This window comes from Schistocerca piceifrons, chromosome 8, assembly GCF_021461385.2.
Source record: "Schistocerca piceifrons isolate TAMUIC-IGC-003096 chromosome 8, iqSchPice1.1, whole genome shotgun sequence".
Lineage (NCBI taxonomy): Eukaryota > Metazoa > Arthropoda > Insecta > Orthoptera > Acrididae > Schistocerca > Schistocerca piceifrons.
In genome coordinates this window covers 97,602,119-97,608,544 of record NC_060145.1, presented here as the reverse complement: position 1 = coordinate 97,608,544, position 6,426 = coordinate 97,602,119, and the positions used below count along the sequence as shown (strand labels likewise).

Genomic DNA, 6,426 nt, shown 5'->3' with positions numbered 1-6,426 from the left:
GTGAGGATCCCAGACTGAGGAGCAATATTAGAGTCTCGGTCGAACGATGGTTTTGCAAGCTTTTTCCTTTGTTGATGGACTACCGTTGTTAAGGATTCTTCCAATGAATATCAATCGGGATCTAAAATCCCTGCGATCACTTTTATGTGGTCGTTCCACTTCAAATAGCTACATACTCATACTTCCACATATTTCTGGATATGACTGCTTTCTGTGATTCTTGTGCTATCTCGTAATCATACAATAATGGCTCTTCTCGCCTTTTTCTGCCGTTTGTGATGAGGGTCAACTGCCAATTCATGCACAAAGCGTCGATTTTCTGCAAGTCTTCCTGTGTTTCGGTTCAATTTTTTAGAACTGTATATAACAACATTATTCGCCAGTAGCCTCATCTAGCTTGCACTTACACAGCGTGATTCAGCTGTCCCTACCTATGGGTTTTATGCAACCTGGAATGCCTTCGAGAACCACTCATATTCTCCCGCGCGCTGCGCGCTAACTACTAGCTCTACAGAAAAAATGATCAGGCTTTTATGTAGTCAAATTTTGTACTGGGATGCATTTTCGCTGGACGTCACGGTTTTCGGGTTATTAAAAAGACGCGTTTGAAGGTCACTTTTTTTACGTTTTTTTTTAATATTTTGAGAACTACGGCCTCTAGTACCCCAGTAAAAAATTTAACTTCATTAAATTTCTTACAAAAAGTCCTCTTCATTTTTTTCTGTCGGACTAATAGTCTGCACGTAACGAGCAAGAGAATATGAAAATCACATGCACGGTATTTCAGGCACTGCGAATTGCATAAAACCCAATGGTAGGGGGCAGTTGAATCACCCTATATACAGGGTGGTCAATTGATCGTGACCGGGCCAGATATCTCACGAAATAAGCGTCAAACGAAAAAACTACAAAGAACGAAACTTGTCTAGCTTGAAGGGGGAAACCAGATGGCGCTGTGGTTGGCTCGCTAGATGGCGCTGCCATAGGCCAAACGGATATCAACTGCGTTTTTTTAAATAGGAACCCCCATTTTTATTGCATATTCGTGTAGTAAGTAAAGTAATACGAATGTTTTAGTTGGACCACTTTTTTCGCTTTGTGATAGATGGCGCTGTAATAGTCACAAACATATGGCTCATCATTTTAGACGAACAGTTGGTAACAGGTAGGTTTTTAAAATTAAAATACAGACCGTAGGTACGTTTGAACATTTTATTTCGGTTCTTCCAATGTTATACATGTACCTTTGTGAACTTATCATTTGTGAGAATGGCCGGCCGAAGTGGCCGTGCGGTTAAAGGCGCTGCAGTCTGGAACCACAAGACCGCTACGGTCGCAGGTTCGAATCCTGCCTCGGGCATGGATGTTTGTGATGTCCTTAGGTTAGTTAGGTTTAACTGGTTCTAAGTTCTAGGGGACTAATGACCTTAGAAGTTGAGTCCCATAGTGCTCAGAGCCATTTGTGAGAATGCATGCTGTTACAGCGTGATTACCTGTAAATACCACATTAATGTAATAAATGCTCAAAATAATGTCCGTCAGCCTCAATGCATTTGGCAAAACGTGTAACGACATTCCTCTCAACAGCGAGTAGTTCACCTTCCGTAATGTTCGCACATGCATTGTCAATGTGCTGACGCATGTTGACAGGCCTTCAACTTTCCCCACAGAAAGAAATCCGGAAACGTCAGATCCGGCGATCGTGCGGGCCATGGTACGGTGCTTCTTACGACCAATCCACCTGTAATGAAATATGCTACTCAATATCACTTCAACTGCATGCGAGCTATGTGCCGGACATTCATCATGTTGGAAGTACATCGCCATTCTGTCATGCAGTGAAACATCTTGTAGTAACATCGGTAGAACATTAAGTAGGAAATCAGCTTACATTGCACCGTTTAGATTGCCATCGATAAAGCGGGGGCCAATTATCCTTCCTCCCATAATGCCGCACAATACATTGGGTTGCTGATGTTCCACTTGTCGCAGCCATCGTGGATTTTCCGTTGGCCAATAGTGCATATTATGCCGGTTTACGTTACCGCTGTTGGTGAATGACGCTTCGTCGCTAAATAGAGCGCGTGCAAAATATCTGTCATCGTCCAGTAATTTCGCTTGTGCCCAGTGGCAGAACTGTACACGACGTTCAAAGCCGTCGCCATGCAATTCCTGGTGCATAGAAATATGTTACGGGTGCAATCGATGTTGATGTAGCGTTCTCAACACCGACGTTTTGCGATTCCCGATTCTTGCGCAATTTGTCTACTACTGGTGTGCGGATTAGCATCGACAGCAGCTAAAACACCTACTTGGGCATTATCATTCGTTGCACGTCGTAGTTGACGCTTCACATGTGGGTAAACACTTCCTGTTTTCTTAAATAACGCAACTATCCGGCGAACGGTCCGGACACTTGGATGATGTCGTCCAGGATACCGAGCAGCATACATAGCACACGCCCGTTGGTCATTTTGATCACAATAGCCATACATCAACACGATATCGACCTTCTCCACAATTGGTAAACGGTCCATTTTAACACGGGTAATGTATCACGAAGCAAATACCGTCGGCATTGACGGAATGTTACGTGATACCACGTACTTATACGTTTGTGACTATTACAGCGCCATCCATCACAAAGCGAAAAAAGTGGTCCAACTAAAACATTCATATTTCTTTGCGTACTACTCGAATATGTAATAAAAAATGGGGGTTCCTATTTTTTAAAAACGCAGTTGATATCCGTTTGACCTATAGCAGCGCCATCTAGCGGGCCAACCATATCGCCATCTGGTTTCCCCCTTCAAGCTAGACGAGTTTCGTTCTTTGTAGTTTTTTGTTTGATGCTTATTTCGTGAGATATTTGGCCTGGTCACTATCAATGGACCACCCTGTATACCGGGCGTCCCCCATCAGCTACATTTTGTCTGGTGTTTTGGAAAATATTCGAAATTTCGTTTTTGCAGTATGTGGCTGAAATCAGCCCAAACAAATATTGCTCATAGCGTCTCTGAAGCGACGTCCGTCGTCGACGGAAAGCGCCGGTCCAGTCCAGTCTAGTCTCAGTCCAGCGTACACCTCAAAATCTTCAGTTTCTCTTACCGGTGTCTTTATGCGACATGCCGTCACATACAAAATTTCTAGAATGAAATTTTCAGTCTACAGCGGAGTGTGCGCTGATATGAAACTTCCTGGCAGATTAAAACTGTGTGCCGGACCGAGACTCGAACTCGGGACCTTTGCTTTTCGCGGGCAAGTGCTCTACCAACTGAGCTACCCGAGCACGACTCATGCCCCGTCCTCGCAGCTTTAAGGCAAAGGTCCCGAGTTCGAGTCTCGGTCCGGCACACAGTTTTAATCTGCCAGGAATTTTCACATACAAATTTATTTTTAAATCGGAATTTTAGGTTTCCTTTCGACAGAGCGATCTCAGATTAGCGTAGTGCTATATTCCTTTGATCGATATGTATTAATGGGGGCAATAAAACAGGAAGAATAACAAGTACTCCAGCAGTAAGTGAGGAGTGGTGCTGTATGGCGGCAGCAGTGAGCGAGGGCCGGGGTAGAGCTGTCACCGCAGCAGTACTGGTTACTCTTCCTGTTAGTACACATCGACCAAACGAATGTCGCACTAGGCTTATCTGAAACCGCTCTGTCGAAAGGACACGTAAAATTCCGATTTAAAAATAATGTTGTATGTGACGGCATGTCGCATAAAGACACCGGTAAGAGAAACTGAAGATTTTGAGGTGTACGCTGGACTGAGACAAGGGGATGCCATTTCACCTATTTCATTTAACCTTGTCCTAGAGATTGATAGAGAATTTTCTAAAACCAATCCACATTGGATCCAGCTATAGGATGTGAACATTGCAAGACTTGCCTACGCAGACGATGCAGGACTAATAAGTAGTTCCAAAAGAGAATTAATCAGAATGATGCAAAATTACTACAAAATTGCTGAGAAATCAAGATTACATGTTAATGAAGAAATGACAGAATACCTGCCCATAAGTAAGAAAACCAGAAAAGATGCACCTCTGACTGTAGATGGATTCAATTTCAAGACTGTTGACCACTTCAAGTACCTAGGAAGTGTTTTTAGTAATAACAACAAAACAGATATAAAAATAGATACCCATTTATCAACAGCAAACAAGACACTTTTTAGTTTCATCAAAATTCTAAGAAAAAGATTACTTAGCAGTAACTTCAAAATCCGCTTATATCAATCGACCATCATACCTGTGATGTTATATGGATCTGAAACATTAATATTTAGAAAGAAAGATGAAGAAAAACTGTTAATATTCGAAAAAAAGTACTAAGGAAAATTTTTGGACCTGTATACGACGAAAATAACATAGAATGGAGAATAAGAAGAAATGAAGAATTAAGAGGGCTGTTCAAACACCGTAACATCGTCGAAGTGTTCAAGAGGAGAAGGCTGTGTTGGGCAGGCCATATAGCCTGAATGGCAGAGAATAGACTACCTAAAATGGCATTCAGCAGAACAATAGAAGGAACGAGAAGAAGAGGGAAACCCAGAATCAGGTGGCGGGATAACATTCGGGAGGACACAATTGGGATGAACAGCAGCAGCAACTGGACAAACAGCGCATTGGACAGGCGGAAGTGGAAGAGGCTCATAGAGCAGGCGTATGGTCGATAAGGCCCTTGCCACATGTAAAGTAAAAGTAAAGTATGTGACGGCAAACAAACGGTTGCTTTCCATCGCATGAAAGACCTGATGAGCAGTATTTGTTTGGTATGACTCCGGTTACACATTGGAAAAACGCAACTGCAAATATCTGCCGAAACACTAGAGAAAATGCGCCTGGAAAGTCTTAGAAGAGACATTCTGCATGTTGTGTATAGTAGTTGTCCTGCAACATTCTCTTGTAGTACTTTTTGGGAGTTAATTTACATCTGATGATTTCCCTCCTTCTACGGTGACAAGCTGTATTCCATTTGGCAGGAACTCTTGAACGCAGCCCGCCTGCTTAGCTGAGTTGTAACGTTGTTGCCTCCCATGTAGCGGGCCCGGGTTCGATTACCGGACGGGTTGGAGATTTTCTCCGCTCGTGGACTGCGTGTTGTGTTGTACTCATCATCATTTCATCCTATCACCGGCACCCAAGTCGCCCAGTGTGGCGTCGACTGAAATAAGGCATGCACTCGGCGCGCAAACTTTGCCGGATGTGGCCTCCCGGCCAACAACGGCACACGCTCATTTCGTTTTCTTGAACCCAGACACACACTCCGTCTTCAGGCCACGAGTGGCCTACCGGGACCATCCGACCGCCGTGTCATCCTCCGTAGAGGATGCGGATAGGAGGGGCGTGGGGTCAGCACACCGCTCTCCCGGCCGTTATTATGGTATTCTTGACCGAAGCCGCTACTATTCGGTCGAGTAGCTCCACAATTGGCATCACGAGGCTGAGTGCACCCCGAAAAATGGCAACAGCGCATGGCGGCCTGGATGGTCACCCATCCAAGTGCCGACCACGCCCGACAGCGCTTAACTCCGGTGATCTCACGGGAACCGGTGTAACCACTGCGGCAAGGCCGTTGCCCCAGTCACACAGCTGGTCTGGTATTCCATATTCTCGCGTTTGCTTCATTAAGTAACAATGTGGAACTGTATCCAACGCTTTTCGGAAGTCAAGGAACACAGCACCAACCTGGGAGCCGTTATCTCTTGCCTCCTGGGCCAGGTGTAGCAACAGAGCGAGCTAGGTCTCACACGATTTTTGTTTACGAAATCCATGTTGACTGCTACAGACGAGATTTTTGGTGTACAAAAATGTAGCAAAAGACGAGCATAAAACGTGTTTCAAAATTCTACGACATACTGACATCAGAGATATGCGAATATACACTGCAGGAGAAAAATTAGTACACCCTTTTACAGATTTGTAATTCACTCAAGACTTATTTATGCAACAGTGCATATAGAGTAAGTGAAATGCTTAAATTTACAGATCAATACCACAAGCGGTTCTGAGCTATCATATATCAACCCATGCTGAAACACTCGTATTAGTTTGTGGTGTAGACTCCAAGGGCGGTAATGGTGGTGCCGACTCTGGCAGCCAAAGTGAGCGAGGTGGCGCAGTGGTTAGCACACTGGACTCTCATTCGGGAGGACGACGGTTCAATCCCGCGTCCGGGCATCCTGATTTAGGTTTTCCGTGATTTCCCTAAATCACTCCAGGCAAACGCCGAGATGGTTCATTTGAAAGGGCACGGCCGGCTTCCTTCCCCGTCCTTCCTTAATCCGATTAATCCGATGAGACCGATGACCTCTCAGTTTGGTCTCTTCCCCCAAACAACCCAACCCAACTTCTGGCAGCCAGTCCATTATACAGATAGTGAATACTGTCTTGGGGTAAGTTATGCCACGCCTGCTCGTCCGGT

The 6,426-nt window shown here is 44.7% G+C and overlaps 1 pseudogene; it reads right to left on the bottom strand.

Moving 5' to 3' along the window:
• Positions 1 to 5,464: 5,464 nt before the first annotated feature.
• On the bottom strand, positions 5,465 to 5,582 carry LOC124712718 (annotated as a pseudogene).
• Between the last annotated feature and the right edge of the window lie 844 nt (positions 5,583 to 6,426).